The sequence below is a fragment of the Lepidothrix coronata genome, unplaced genomic scaffold (genome assembly GCF_001604755.1).
Source record: "Lepidothrix coronata isolate B3197 unplaced genomic scaffold, Lepidothrix_coronata-1.0 Scaffold13, whole genome shotgun sequence".
Taxonomy (NCBI): Eukaryota; Metazoa; Chordata; class Aves; order Passeriformes; family Pipridae; genus Lepidothrix; species Lepidothrix coronata.
The window spans coordinates 1660411-1676370 of record NW_016690193.1 but is presented as its reverse complement, the minus strand read 5'-3'; the positions used below and the strand labels follow the sequence as shown (position 1 = coordinate 1676370).

Here is a 15960-nt window from a genome sequence, read left to right as displayed (position 1 = left end):
AGCAATGAGGTAACTAGAAAACGTTTCTCACAAAACTGAAACACTTCACAGTCAGACTACTTGAAACAAAGGGCTTGCTAAAAGTGCACTGTGTAAAGCAGAGCTTGACTTTGCATTTCATTAAAGAGGGATATGGAAACATGTAAAAAAAAAAAAGTAATACCACAAAAAGGATATGAGTGGGATTGTAATCGAATTTTTTTTTCCTTTGAAAAAGGGATGTTCCCCGAGGAACTAAGGTAATGATGGTACGATACTGAAGGAGGAACATTTGTAATGGGTAGTACTAGTTCTACTGTAACCAAAAACCACCAAGACACACCTGTGCTGTAGATAAAATACACTGTAGTCAAAGAAATATAACATCAAGAACACTGACAATACAGTTTATTAATTCTTGTCTGATAACATGAGAAAATCACACAGATTACTTCATTAATGACTGATAAGTGAGAAAGAATTATACAAATTGTAATTTCCTACTGAAAACAAGTCAGCTGTAGTGATGGAAAGCAATCCTTTTCACACCTCTGATTTTATGTCTCGATCGTAGATTTCAAAGGCGTAGCAGACACAACATGAAAAGTATTCTCACAACCTTCCAGCTGGATACATTTAGTTACCTTTTGCTACTTCCCCCACCCCCCCATAAACATGTGCTTTCTCTGTAACTTTACTCATTTATTCTGGAATACCATCGCTATCAGGCATCAGGACACTTTGGGCTTGTCTTATTTCCCAAATCACTTGGAAGAAAAAAAATGCAAAGAGTGTCTATATACGACCTAAATGGAAAAATTAAATTATTACCAATGTCATAATGATTTATTGTGGAAGTTTTAGTTTCATTCTAAAAAATATAATAAAATAAAATTGAGGTTCCTTTCAAGGCATAGAGCAATATTAACTGCTGAATGTCAATCTATTTTTTCTAGCACTCATTATTTGTAAAGTATTGTGTTGGTCCAAAACATCAGCACAGGAGTAGTAACTGCTATTAACAAACAATGCAAGTAGACCCTCTGACAAGATGCCATAGCCAGGAGTCATTATTTAGACTAGTCCATGTTCTGTCTTCATTAAAAATTACAATAATAATTTTTTTTTCTCCTTAGTTCATCTATGCAATATCAAAATGTCAAATCACTCAGATTAGCTTGACACTGTAATTGAACACCCGAAAGGAGCTTCAAAAAACACCAACTTGATTTGTGCTTTCACATCATGTGCACAAGGGTCACTAAAGAACAGAAGCACAAACTTTAAAATTCATTATCCAGCCTATGCCATTTAAGCTCAGCAATCAAATTACAAACTTTGTGTATGCAAGAGGGGAGACCACTTGCCAAGATGACATTTATACTCAAAGTAAACAAGCAGCACAGCCTAGATTTCCTAATGCAGGAGGCTGTTTGCAGGCTCTGACTGCTGATGCTCCATGCTCAGACCACAGGCATGCAAAGAAGCAATACGCTTCTGAAAACACATGCTCTAACCTGAAACCTTCATTCTAGAAAACAGAAAGGACTGGGTTAAATTCTAGATTGTGCTATCCTCAAGCATTCCTCCACTCTCCTCCATTAGCACTGATATACCCTAGCTGGGGCTCACAACTCACTTTGCTATGCTAACAGGACGGAACAATGTGCTTGGAAGGAAGAACTGAGGAGTAAACAAATGGGAGACAAAAGATGAGGACATTTGTGGAACCACTTGGAATCAGCTGTTACTAAAATTACCTTGCAATGTGAGGAAATTGGCTGTATGTTCACAGCTATGAAGAGCCACAAAACCTCAACATGGTTTGAAGTGGTTTTCCTGAAGGGAAAAAGCTGTAGCAGCTGGCTTGGATTCTGAAATGTGTTTGGGAAAAAGCACAAACAACAAAACTCCCCACATGTTAAAGATGTACATATCTGCAGAGAACATCTTCTCATGAAGGAGTGATGAGTGGATGGGGTGCCTTACTCAAGTTACTCTCTTATTTTCCCTGTGCAGCCTCTGCGAGCAAGGGACTCTCAGCTTTTGTTCTTCACAAAGGCAGGCTGGGTTGGGAAGCTCTAAACACTCCTCTTTCCACCAAGTATATTTATCTAAGCAAGTCCCAATGGGCCTGAATCCAGCTACAACAAACTTTCTGGGCACTTCTGACTGTTACGAAATGGAGTGACTCAGCTGAGCTACATCTGAAAGAGAACATATTTTATTTGTTCATTTGAACTTAATAAGCCAGGGGAGGAAAAAAAAAAAACAAGTGTCAGAAAAGACACATCCCCACATATCTTCATCTTATAAAGCTTAGCCCTTCTCTCTGATCTTATGCAGGTGTTGCTATCTGGCCTTCTGTCTCCCCATACACCTTTAACTGCCTGGCTCCCTTCCCAGAGGAACAGCTCTGTGCTTCAGACACTCTTAGTCACCTGTCCAGCGATGCAGTTGAATCAAAGGTATCAGTACTTATTTACCAACAGCATTTCCCCACTTATGTTCCCATTGCCATGGTGAGCAGCAACAGAGCCTGAAATATAAGGTCAAAACATAGCCTAGATATCTCCCACAAGCCATATGGAAGAATCATTTTTTGAGGAAATTTCTGGCATGGATTTGCACTTGCTCTCTGACAAAACACACCTCAACTCAGCACTCTAGACTCCTAACTGAGCTCCTGGGACATCAGGGAACAGTAAACATCCCTAAAAAGCTTTAACCCAGATTTCTCTCCAGGAGCTGGAAAGGAACTTCCCAGTTCCTTATAGGTTATCCTCTTGGGTTTCCGTCAGCCTCATTATGTTTCCTTCCATGGTATGGAAGTCCAAGTTCTCTGCCACATACCTGCACTGCTTTGCCAAGCACCCCAACACCACTTCATAGGAATAGAGAATTATTTTCCCTCTTTCAGGAACTTTCTAGCCTATCCTTGCCCAAATACAATGGTAACATATGACAATATATGTTTGATCTGAATATAATATTTGTGAAGACAAAGCAGACCTCTTCCCCAGTTACTATTCCACTGAAAATCAAATGTCAGTCTGCAGGTCTTACATTACTCAGGGATAATGCAATTAGCATCACAGTACAGTTATGTAAACTCTTAATCAAACGTCAAGACAGTGGAAATACAGGAGATGTGAAATGAACTCTGGAGAGAGACATGAAGTAAAGGCTGTCTGGACTGCAAATGGTGAAATTCCTCAGGAAAGATGAAAATTATTGTGGTTAGCACATCATGATTTAGGCCAACCTAAGAGGTAGGCTATCCACTTGGTAAAAACCTGGACCAATGCACGTGTTCAGCATGAGAGACTGTGTCCTGGAGACAGTTATGAGGACACAAAGTATGAAGCAACAAAAAGAGGCAGAAACATCCCAGCACACAACTGTTCTGTCCTGTTCCAGCAGGAGTCAGACTTCAATCACTAGGACCTACCAGAAAATTGGATTTCAGTGTAAACTGACATTTCTGAACATTAAATAGGATTATTCAACAGATGAGAACACAAAGTGCAGTATTGACAATAGTGGCAGTATATCACAATGGTGATATTGGAGCCCAGTTTGGCACCCTAGGCTTAGATGAGTTATACACCGGGCAAGACAGAAGCTTTTCACTTCTGTGTTACCTCCTGTATCACCTGAGCCTCATCTGGATCAATTTTAAGACAGCTATTTTGGGAACTCAAGAAAGCAAAAGCTGCTCCATGTCAGCTTTAGCTTGAGGGACTGGCAAAAATTCAATTCTAACTGTAGACTATGTGGAATCAAATATGTACACTCAGGACTTGATTTTGACATAGGTGTCACAACACAAGAGAGCTGTTTTTCCCTCTGGGAATTGCACCAAAACTTCTCTACTGATAAGTTTCAATGTCCTAGCTGCTTTCTGATCTGAAAAACAACAGCGCAATTTGGAAAGTATTCTCCTCTACCTTGAAACACAATCTTAAGGAACCTAAGTGAAGGGTTCATTTTAATCTGGATCAGCAGCAAGATGCAACAAAATAAAAAAAAGCACATCAAAATTAAGAAAAGGGCACAGTATGCTGAGCAAAACAAATAAAGATTTAGCCAGAAATAAGTCTAGCTTAAAGGAAACTGCCCTGCGTAATACAAAAAGTATCAGTGAAGAGTTGTGAATAGTTCTTGCCTGATTTTCTCACTCCATATCAAAAACACACCTCAATGTTTTGTTGCTTCAGTTCTAAAAGATTGTGAAATGCTTTCCTTAAGCTACTACTGACTATACACACCAGTTCAATGAGAAAGACAAAAAGTTTAGTAGAAAGTTTGTACCATAAACTTAGGAGCAATGACTCAAAAGTTGTGTCATTCAGCAGACAAAAGTGTCTGTAAACTGGTCAGGAAGATAGTCCTGATCAACTCCTAGATGACAGATATACATATCATTATGATGTAGGACCGAACGGTAGCACATGCAAGCAAAGTCTCCTTCCTGAAGGTAATATGATCCTGTGTAAGTCATTTTCATGTCTGCTTCTTGATATTTCCAACTGTAGCAAAGACAATATTATGCATATATTATGCAAAGGCTGTATTATCTGTTTAGATAAGATGGTGAAAGAAAACAGCAGTGGACCCATACTTAAAATGAACCTATACTTAAAATGAAATCACTCGCTGTGGCTTCTTCTCTTCGCTGACTGTCATAGAAACCCAGTCAAGGAAACGTAACTAGACAATGAACTTAAAGACATCTGGAACTAGAAAATCCAGATTCAACCCTAGCAGTGTAAGAGTTAGCATCATTATTAATATGCTGAATACTACTTCTCAAAAAAAATCTCAGTGTGAAATACCAGAATCTTCTAGAAGGTGGGGCTTTTTTCCCTCCCCACTGGGTACATTATCATAGACATTAATTGGAAAAAGACTATTTACTTCAAATACGAAGGGGAAAAAAAGTGCCAAGACTGGTCCACTGGCCCATGACAGTTCCAGTGAGGAAACAAGAAACTAAAGAGATGCAGACCAACATGAAAGCTTTTAACATGACACTGTACAGATTAAAGTATCAGTTAGATAGATTTATTCAAGAGTCAGATGATCTTATTACAAATCACCTTAATGGTGGTGCATACTCAGCTGAGAGGAACTGTGGACGCAATTTTGACTCTCATTATTTGAGTCCACAGATTTTTTTTTTCATTTTTGTTTTTTTTGAAAGACAAAATAAAAGTGAAAGCAAAACTCCTATAAGAAGCAGCAGAAAATTCTTGCTGAGCAATCATAAAATACCAGGTTGGAAGGGGACCTCAGAAGAGTTTTGCAGTGGTACTCACAATAGGCAATGCTCATCTCATTGAGCGCCACTCTGCCAGCATGAAATCATGTCCACAAGCTTGTAATCTGACCCAGGGACTACAAAGAAAAATGTAGTTGTCACTTCAGGCTGATGTTCACCTAAATAATAGCCCTCAATGACAAGAAATTGGCACAGCACAGATATCTGTTTATCATGCCAGGTCTCTGTGATCTGCCTCACCCACACCTTTTCTCTTTTTGTCTTTCCTTGGTAACTTTGGAGAAGAGCTTACCCATCCCTTGGACTCCTTTTGATAGCAAGAGACATCCAGCTAGCTCTCCCCAGTGGAAGGAAATTCTCATGGACCTAAGGTTCCCTGTAAAAGCAAAGGCTCACCTATTCTCTCTAGTTGTCTCAGCACACTAATAAGCCCAGATGAGGATTATAACGGATGTCAGGACTCCCTGATGACTTTCTCCTCACAGCCAATTCTCTCCTTTGATGTTTTACAAAAGTTGAAATACTTATGCTAATGTATATATAATGTATATATAATGTATATAATTATCAATATCAAACTCCTATTAAAGATTTTTTAACTCTAGGATGGAACTCCAAAGGAAAACTATAGAAATAGACTTAATCTGCTCTGTGAGTACCAGCACTGCTGTAAAACAAACATGGCAGTGATTAAGGACCTCAGAGGACCCAACAGCTTTGAAACTCAATCTCATACAACATAAATACAGTCCCATGACTCATCCATCCTCTTTTCTACCTCCTCTAACTGATTACATTTGAATCATGCATATTGAAAAATACATCAAGACAGTACCGCTAGCTGCACTACAAGTTGCAGAAGCACAAAATGGCATGAAACAGCTAAGCTTTATAATAATGATGCTGTTCTCCGCTGCAGATCACCTGGCATGCACATCTTGTCTCTCTGAAAAAATAATCCAGTCACTCCCTGATTAAATTACTCCGGGAGTGAAAAAGACATTGAGCAGCCTGCCTGTTTCAGTTGGCTGTATAGTGACTGAGCTCAGTGAATATGGAAATAATTGGAAATCCTAGACCAATATAGAGGAGGAGGAGGAGGAGGAATGTGTGACCCACATAAACAGCATGCTGGAGTTGCCTGAAAGTGAAATCATAGTCTGATATTAAACAAATGAAAAATCCTTGGTATAAGGAATAGAGATTAGAAAACAAATAAAGATTAGTTCGGGAAAATGCCAGAGGGGGTAGAAAACAGATTACTTCAGTAAAATGCCAGAGGGTTCCAAGAGAGTTGCAAAGCCTTTTTAAATGTACTTTACAGCCTGTCATCCTAGGAAAGAGATGAAACGGAGAATTTTTTAAATCCTAATTCATAACTCTAATCTACCTCTTTGTGTCTCTTTGCTATTGAGGTTTAATATGTTTACAAGATTACTAAGCAGTTGCTAGACAAGTTTATTCGACTTGAACTCTGAAGCTATGACCTTTTTAGTAGTTCATAGCCAAAAAGTTTCTAATCAGAATATAAGAAATGGACAAGTACTTTAGGAAAAAAAAAAAACCAAACAGCAAAAGCTTTGCCATCAGATGAGCCTGTTTTCACCAACCCAAGCAGGTAAACTGCAAAGAAGGTAAGAAAATTACATCCCTGAACTTACTGGAAAAATTCTGTAACTTACCTCCATAAAATCTCTAAAAAAAAAATCTTACATTTTCCTTGGACATGGCTCACTTGCCCACCTGTACTAACCAGTAATAACTAGCACCCCAGAATAAGAGGTGCTTTTGGTGAAATAGAAATACTCTGCTTCCCACATACTCCCTGCAGCTGGAGTACAAGGCACATTCAGGAATCCCATGTAGCTCTGTCCTTCCTGTCACATATACCCCTCCCTGGAATTGCTGACAAAAAAGGCATGTTACAGCAACCTTCTTCAGCTTCTTCTACCTGGCTGTCATAGCAAAAGGCAGATCCAGTACTAAGGTTGAAAAATGAAGTCTAAACCACATTGGACGAATGCAGACATAAGTGCATGTGGACTTCTAAAATCTTTTAGCCCCTATCTGAAAACTAGGACTACCCATTCATTATAATACTTTTAAGAGCTTCTGAGATATGCTCTCAAAACACAGTTTTGCATGTATTTTACATTTACAATGATCTAGTTTCTTAGTGTAGTTAGTTCCTAGGGATTTTAGAGCAAAGCTTTATTTTTGTTTCTCTAATACTAAAAAATTTTCCTTTCATTCCTTTAACATTACATAAGTGTTTTTCATTTCCTGAACAATTTTCAGAGAAAGCTGGGATATTTTTAGAATAGTTTATTGATTCATTATAAATTTATATATGTGGTTCAGTTAAACATGAGAAAACTTCACTACTGACTTCTATCTCATAGAAGAGATCACCACCTTACATTATCCTGCAAATTGGAAGATAAGTGACATGTTCTTTAGGCCATTTTCTATCCCTGCAGCTCAAACAAATCTCTACATCAGTTTCTAAGCTAGTAACCATCACTTTCATAATAAGTCCATTAATCTAAAATATCTCTGTTTCAATTTGCTAGGATTTGAGGCAATATTCTGATGTGTTACATATTCCTCTCAGATAATTTTTCTACTTAATAGCAGTCTGATGAGAAAAAAACAGTGCAGGTAGCCTGATTCACATAACACACCTCTGCATATTTTAATAGCTTTTTACAGACTTTCCCGAAGTTGACTTAAAATCTCTTCCGTGAATTCAAGAGACTTCATCTTCTCACAAATAAAATAATACAAAGTTTCCTGTAAAAAGGGTGTTTCAAAACTGCTACCTCTATTTTCAGACTATTCGAACTGAACAGGAACGGTTTTCTAAAATAGTGGCTTCACATTAAAAGTATATATAGGAAAGACTATTTGATGTGAAGCTCCTCTTTTTGAAATCAATACAACTTTTAAAGTTTCCCTCTGTGAAGTAAGTCGGTATCTATGTGGTCATCCGAAATGTTAATGAAAAGATCAGTTGTAGGATACATGAACACAAAAAACCCAAATATAGACATACTCTAGTTTAATACACATACAAGTTGAAATCTAACAGTCCTATCAGAGGCTGGATGACTGGTTACAAAAGATAAAAAAGGAAATGCACACAATGCACCGTTCATGACTGGAAGCCACTTTGTTCGCTGAGTGATTACCATTGATCCCTGGCACAAGCAGCTCTACCTAATTCTGTTACAATCACCATGACCAGCACTTTCATATATATCTTCTCTGAAGTCAATTCATAAGGGAAAATGCTGAAAAAACCCCCCACCTGAAATTATATAAGGGCTAAAATCCCACTTTTAAGACTGAAATATTCTGCCTTGTAAGCCGTCCCAGATGTAATTGAAGTACCACCTTGGCAGAAGAAATGGCAGCACAGGTGACATAATATCTCCTTACTTTTCACCATTTACATCCCAGCAAAAGATGTGAGTGCAACACAAACCAGTTACCATCAGTGCTGGTCTGAGTAACATGTGAAACTCTCTGAAGCCTTCTGCTTTAGCGCATGTGCCTGGGAGCCCTTTGGATACTCACTCACTTCTGTGGTTTGAATATTTTGGCCTATAATTCTTTATCAACCCAACTTTCAAAAGCAATGATCACTTAATAAACCATGTCCAAATGAGGTGGACTTACAGATGGCTCAACTGTTTTGAAAACAAAGTGATTCTAATTTCTAAATACGGCTATACAATCAAATATAATCTAGTAGTCATAGCTCTGCAATAAAATGCAGGAGACTTAGGTTCTGCTTCTGGTTCTGCCACTGGCCCACTGGCAAACTCTGTGTGAGTCTTTTCACCCTACACAAACTGGAACAATAAAAGAATTGCCTCAAAATCTGAGCAACATTATAAGTAGATGATTAATAGAGATATCTGGCTGCAGGCGTTTGGCTTTGAAAATCTTGATCCAGTTTCTCATCCTGGAAAGGAAGAGAGAATTATTCAATTTAAGAACTGTCAACTATTTATATCTTTAGCTATTAAAAAAAGAGGGTTTTTTCAGAAATAGCAAGCCAGCAACCTCTTGCTGCCTCAACCATCTCCCATAGAAACAACTCCCAGGGTATCTACAAAGTGTTCCAAGGTTGCTGGAGTGCATATTGTTCCATGTCTGCTTGCCAGTAAATTGCAGGACCACTTTCAGACACACTACAGAGAGGGAAAAGGAAAAAAATTTCCAGGGATTTCACTTCAGTAGAGTTTCTATCGCTGTTCTGTTAATCTTTTCTTTCCAAATAGGAGGATGATGCCCACGTGCAACTGATTTACTTACATTTCTCTGTTATCAAGGCCATGCAACATGAAGACAATGGTGATTCACATATTGGAGGGGTAACTCACTTTGTCACAGGCACAGACTTGGAAATGAAAGCTACCACTACTTCTATTTGCTATTGAAGATGAAAACTTCTTGCTAAGTTTTTCCAATTGTTCCTCCCCAAATCTAGCTCACAGACGCCACTAACCAAAATGAACATACTTGAATACTTGCATTACTTTATGCAATCTATTTGTGCCTACGACACTCACATCACCTCTGCAAGTAACCTCTCTTGAGCTGGTAGCAGGCCACCAATTAAGTGAGCAGAAAAGCTGTATGGCTTCAATGAGACAGCAGAACTGCAACTTCATAGGGCTTAGGGCAGACTGAATACTATGCTCAGCTGTACTGCTGAGTCCTGCAGAGCTCTGCAACTGCAGAGTACTGCATCCAGCTCTGGGTCCCCCAACATAAGAAGCACGCAGGGCTGTTGGAGCGTGTCCAGAGGAGGGCCATGAAGATGATCAGAGGGCTGGAGCACCTCTCCTGTGAAGACAGGCCAAGAGAGTTAGAATTATTCAGCCTGCACAAGAGAAGGCTCCCAGGAGACCTTATAGCAGCTTTCCAATGCCTGAAGGGGGCCTACGAGAACGCTGGAGAGGGACTTTTTATAAGGGTATTTAGGAATTGGTCAAGGGGGAATGGGAATGGCTTTAAACTGAGAGAGGGTAGATTTATATTAGATATTAGGAAGAAAGTCTTCACTATGAAGGTGGTGAGACTACTAAATGAGTAGTTAATGAACAGAAACACACGGAAACCTGCTATTAAGGCCCCAACTTTCAATGTTTTGCTGCAGCTGAGGTACGACACGAGGAATAAAATTCTTTCAGCTTGATTAAAAGGTTCATGGCATTTCCCAAAGCAGATGCTGACAACTCTCATTGAGCTGGTCAAGCTCCGTGGAGGCTGTGGGAGACACTCAGTGTGGTGTTTTTATCCAAATCTTCATTCTCAAGCATAAGTGCAATTAAATCACAATGAAAGGGTCCCATTCCATTGCATAGATAAGCCAAACTTCTGGGGTTCACTCAATCCCTTCAACAGCATGGCATTCTGCCAAAGTCCTCTCTTCAGACAAAGACAAGACTTCAGACATGACTCCTTATTAGTAATCTTGTAACAGTGCTGAGAAGCCCTCACAGATGCTGCAGTCACAATCTAAACTGAACACATGGGGAGATAATCTGGGTGAAATATTTGTACCTTGAAGAGTTAAAGGAAAAGCAGTTTCTCAAATGTGCTACAGATCCATTTCTCTCTAGCCCTTGATCTTTAAACTGTTCAGTTCATGTTTCCAAAGTCTTGTCACTGACTTCAGTGGGCCCATCCTTAAACAGTAACACACTGCTTTCTTCTGACAACCAACTTACTGCCTCAGTGTCAGGAGAAAGTCAGTCAGAGACCTGCACAAGATTGAATATGTCAGTATAATCACTGGTAGAGAATACAGCTCACCATGAAGACATTTTTTCTGAAACCTAGGTCTCCCTCCAAAAAAAAGTAAGTCCAAAGGGAGGTAAAGAGATTTACTCTCTTTTTGACTAACCAGTCAAGCATAAGAAGGTTACACGTACACGAATAAATATATCTGTTGGTCTTTAACAATGAAACAATTAAGAACAATGATGGCATCTTATCTGGACAGACACAAATGTATTTCTAATGTAAGCTAGGTATAAATAGATGAAGCATTTTTGCCCTATGTTTTTTGTCTGTATCTTGCAAAAGTGTTGCTAAGTGCGTTGCCGATTTTAACTGTTACAAATAAAAGTTCTTAGTGCATTTCCCCTTAATCTGTCTTGACTTGTGCACAATTTAGACTAACTAACCTTTCCTTACTAAGGCAGTGGCAACAGACCAGGTCACTAGCGCAACAGAACAAGCACCCAGTTAACCTGACACTGTTCAGGGCACGCAAGGAGAAATACAGCAAGCCATGAGCTCTACTACATTGACTAGGTAGAAATCTGACACCACAAACATCAGGAGAAACAAATACCTTCCAGTAACCATTTGGAAGCAAGAAGGATGGAATCCAGAAAGATATTGCTTTAACTCCAAGGATCACAAAGAACACACCAAGGCACCCATATCACTTATCTTCCTTACCCATTCATGTTTCCTGGTAAAGTAATGTCTGTAGAAATGTCAACACACCATAGTGTGATTCTCATAAGATTCTTTTTGAATAGCAGGACTGACTGCCTCACAAACTAGAGATCAGAAGGGAAGGAATAGAGCCCAATACACCCTCTAGCAGTGATGCTGGATCAGAGATGGTATGTATCTAATTTTTTGAGAAAAAGATTCAGAGAATGTGCTATATAAAGACTGCCTTACTTTATTATACTGCTTAATTTTAAGGTTTTTAAGGCACATTCAACTTGAGATAACTTCAGCAGTAGCAAATAAGTTTGGGTTTTTTGACAGTAGAAAACAGGTCACAGACATAAGCTGTGTATTTGCACTGTGATGGGGTATGGATTTATAATACAAAAACAATCATGTCTGCCTTAAAACACACCTTCCCTTGTAAGAGATGCCACAAAGACTCAGATGGATTGATTTAAATAAAGATAAAATTATAAAAAGCACATGCAAAAATCTTGAATTATAAAAACTGTAACCTTGTTGCAGAAAACAGTAAAAGAAAAATTAACCTCCCTTGAATGGCAAGCTCTTAAACTGATGAAAAATAAATATGAACAAGAAACAGTATTTTCTAATTCCCCAGGCTCTAATCATAACTCACCAGCAGTGGTATCCCGTACAAATTCCATTTTAATGCAGTTGCATTGGTTAATGTTGCAGTGACACCTTTCAGCTATACTGATACTCATAAATAATGATTCAATCTTCCAAAGCTATATACTTCCCACAACAGGCAACAGTAAGTGGAGAAGGAAGTAAACAGTCAGACATGAATAATTATTTGTCTATTTTATTTGGACTACTGTTAAAAAAGAATACACCAAAATGCATTGTATATGTTTGAAAACAATGTTACTCAAGTTATACATTACCATAAAAGCCACTGTCTTACAAAGAAAGTGATTCACACTGGAAACAATTTGAAACTCACTTTGCAAAGTTTGCATAAGAATTGCCTAGACAGGGCAAGAAATACACTCACTCCCATGCTCAATGTGATAGAGCAGAAAATCAAAGCAATTACAAAAATGAAACATGAAGATATGTAGTAGATATTGTTGAAATAAAAATACAGGATTTTAAGTATCATATAGACAAGGAACAGCTTTGTGACAAGTATGTACACATTTTATCAATAAGATAAACAAATAGCAACAGGATAATCTTAGTAACTAAAAAGGAAAGAAATACTGCATCTATTTCACTTTCTAATTTCAGAGATAAGGATAGAAAATTGCCTTACCTCAAATACAGCTTGAAGAGAGACATTAACAATATGCCTACATCCTTGATAGCAGTCTAAGAAGTAAGACAAAATAGCAAATAACTATCTTTCCTGCAGACAGCATGTGCCCAAGAATAACATGCTTCCTAGTAAAGTGTGCAGAAAAAAAGTGAAAAAAAAAAATTAAAAGTCGAAAAGACAATCCTTGCAAAATAAAAAGGCAAAAACTTTATATTTGAAATTCACAGTAAGGTTTATTGCATTTTGAGGGAGTAGAGGCATTCATTAATTAAATAATATAGGTATAACTGTGACATCACCTCAGTTCTCACTAAAATATTAATTTGGTATATTTGTCTACAAAAGAAAGAGTATAAATTCATCTGCACAGGACTCGTCACTGAAGACCTGAAAAAATTCCTATTGCAGTAGTAGCCACACATGGGCTCACAGGATACAGCCTTGTTAACTTGCTTTTTTCCTCCCAAACTACAGTGCTTGCTAAAGCGACACTCAAATGTTAAATGCTTTGGTCAAGAGTTCAATCACTGACCTGCAATGAAAGCCTTGTGTTCAGCTCCAACATTTTCTAACAGCAAACAAGAAAAAAAAAATGGTTTAACAGAATGAACTGTTAAAAAAGAAAATCCTCACATAAGCTGTCCCCGAGGGGGAAGAAATATCCACAAGCTTTAAATTGGCCAGGCGGATTTAAGAGGAAGCAAAAAAAAAAAAAAAAAAAAAAAAAAAAAAAAAAAAAAAAAAGGCAGCTCTTTCTGTTGCGTCAAAGAGCCCACTGTGCAATAGGAACAGTGAACAGAGTTGTTAAACTGGCAAGCTTTTGCTGAAGACAGCTTTTCAATATGCTCTCAGCATCGTCTCCCAGGGCTGGCTGGAGACAGTCCCACTCCTCTTCTATGAGCTATGCTCCTTCCTTCAAGAGGCAATCGCTCTTTAAGGACAGTTTCTATAAACATGCCGTTCAACTGGTGTGGCTGCACATGATGAGGGTAGTTGAGCACAGATACGTACCTGCGTTCAAGGATCAGACCCGCGTGCTCTTGGGGAAAATGCAGGCACGTTTAAAGAAGCGATCATTACCTCGGCTTAAGAGCAGGATGCTATTGATGACTGACAGCTTGCTAAAATTCCCTTCCCTGATTAGACCATTCAGTATGCTGTTGGAAAGCAATTTTGAAAGGCACAGTACTTACAGAGGAAACCTCTAATGTAGTTCCATTGGGATGTTGTAGCCCAAGCAGCACTCACTGATTAAAGGAAATCAGTAATCACATGCTGCTGACTAGCTTTGTGTTTAGCGCAGAGAGCTTGGATAGCCACCAGAGACTGCAGCTATGCCGGATGAGTTAACTGTCCCTCCTGGGAATGACGGCTTCATGACTGAAGACGTCTTTAGGGGCTGAACCAGCTACTGTGAATGGAGTAAGGACACTGAGCAACCTGGTTAAACATTCATAAAGCCACATGCATCACCACATAGAGGAAATTACCACACAGATCTCTGCAGGCAAGGACACCACCCTGCATCCCCTGCATCCCTTTTACGAACCATGGAGACCTAAGCAAAGGCATTCAGAGCACAGTTCAACCTACTCCAACTTGTGTTTGGTCCCCTGAACGGTCTTCTGGGCTTCACTGCCTACAGAGGGACCTACGGTGGCTTTCACAAAAGGAGGTTGCAGACAGCAACATTTTTTGAGATGAGTGCCACTTCAAGTGACAAGGCGATGAATGCCTGTGACATGTGCACAGAAAGAACTTGCAAGGAAGAATGGGATTTGTAAGAGACAGCAATAAAAAAGGGAAAACACAAACCGTGGAATGCACTTTTCAATGTGACTGCAGAATTAAAAGCGAGGATAAGCATATGCAGCTGGTTAATTTAGAATTTCTTTTCTATTTATATATATTTCAGAGTTGCCACAGGGACATTATGAGCTTGAATATGTGGGAAGGTAGCAGAAGGAAAGGAAGTATATCCAGGAGTTAAATTTTCCCTATTCATATTCTTTCTCCACTTAGCAAACCTCTATATGGAAAAATTACTTCTTTAACAGTTTCTCTTGAAATCCTTCCAGGTGAAAATGAATTTCTCTCCTAAAAAGTATTTTCATAAATGTCAAAGTAAGTTTCTGCAAAAAGTAACTTCAACTTAGAACTGAAATACAGCATTTTCTAAGTTTTTAACCCGTAAACTTAATGCAAGGTCCTATTTGTGCACCAAGCAGTATGCTGCTCAATTAAACTCTCACAACACCACACAGCTCAACGCTTCCAAAGCCGCAGCTGCAGTGTCACTGGAGTCATGACCGTAGCTTTGGCCATATTAGAGTACAGTGATTAATAATTCTGTCTCTGCTATGTGGAAGATAATTACAATCTGGTTCAGTTTCCCAGATCTAAAAGCTAGGCAAGTACTTTTACACATCTCATAATAATAATACCTGCTCATAAGACTACCTAAATGTTTCCCCCTATAAACGCTGACTCCCCACCACTCATCGCTGTCAAACTGCAGGCTGAAGGAAACTGGTAACATTTGCTCTTTTCTTGAAATGGATTTTTGGTTTATCCTAGTATCATAAAACAACAGTTATTTGCATTTTGAGCAGGTGGCTAGACTAGATGATCTCCTGATGTCCCTTTCAACCTAAACTATTTTGATTCTGTAAAAATGAGGTCAATTATTAAAAGGTACCTTAGGCTGTTACAGAAATTAATTGGACTGTGGTCAACTGTAGTGTTTTCAAGCCAGAATTTGGATTCAGCTGTCAAGACTATATACAACTCCAGAGTGAAAGATCTCCATTCTGTCATTTAATGAGAAGCTACTAGTTCTGCTGAAACATAAATATTTGTACCGACATTACTACCTACAAGGTCATTAACAGATGTCACTCTGTGGAGAGGGCTATGTTGGTTCACA

The 15960-nt window shown here is 38.7% G+C and overlaps 1 protein-coding gene across 3 annotated transcripts in view; it reads right to left on the bottom strand.

Annotated features, from left to right (window-relative positions):
* CSGALNACT1 (chondroitin sulfate N-acetylgalactosaminyltransferase 1) overlaps nt 1-13679 on the bottom strand; it is a 45559-nt gene extending 31880 nt beyond the window's left edge. For 2 of the 3 annotated variants that reach the window (XR_001873303.1, XM_017805978.1), the window contains exons 1-2: nt 13567-13679; nt 13032-13159 (exon numbers count right to left, since the gene is read on the bottom strand). The gene's annotated coding sequence lies outside the window, so the exon portion shown is untranslated. The remainder of the gene's footprint in view (nt 1-13031; nt 13160-13566) is intronic. The other variant, XM_017805979.1, reaches the window with a different exon arrangement.
* Between the last annotated feature and the right edge of the window lie 2281 nt (nt 13680-15960).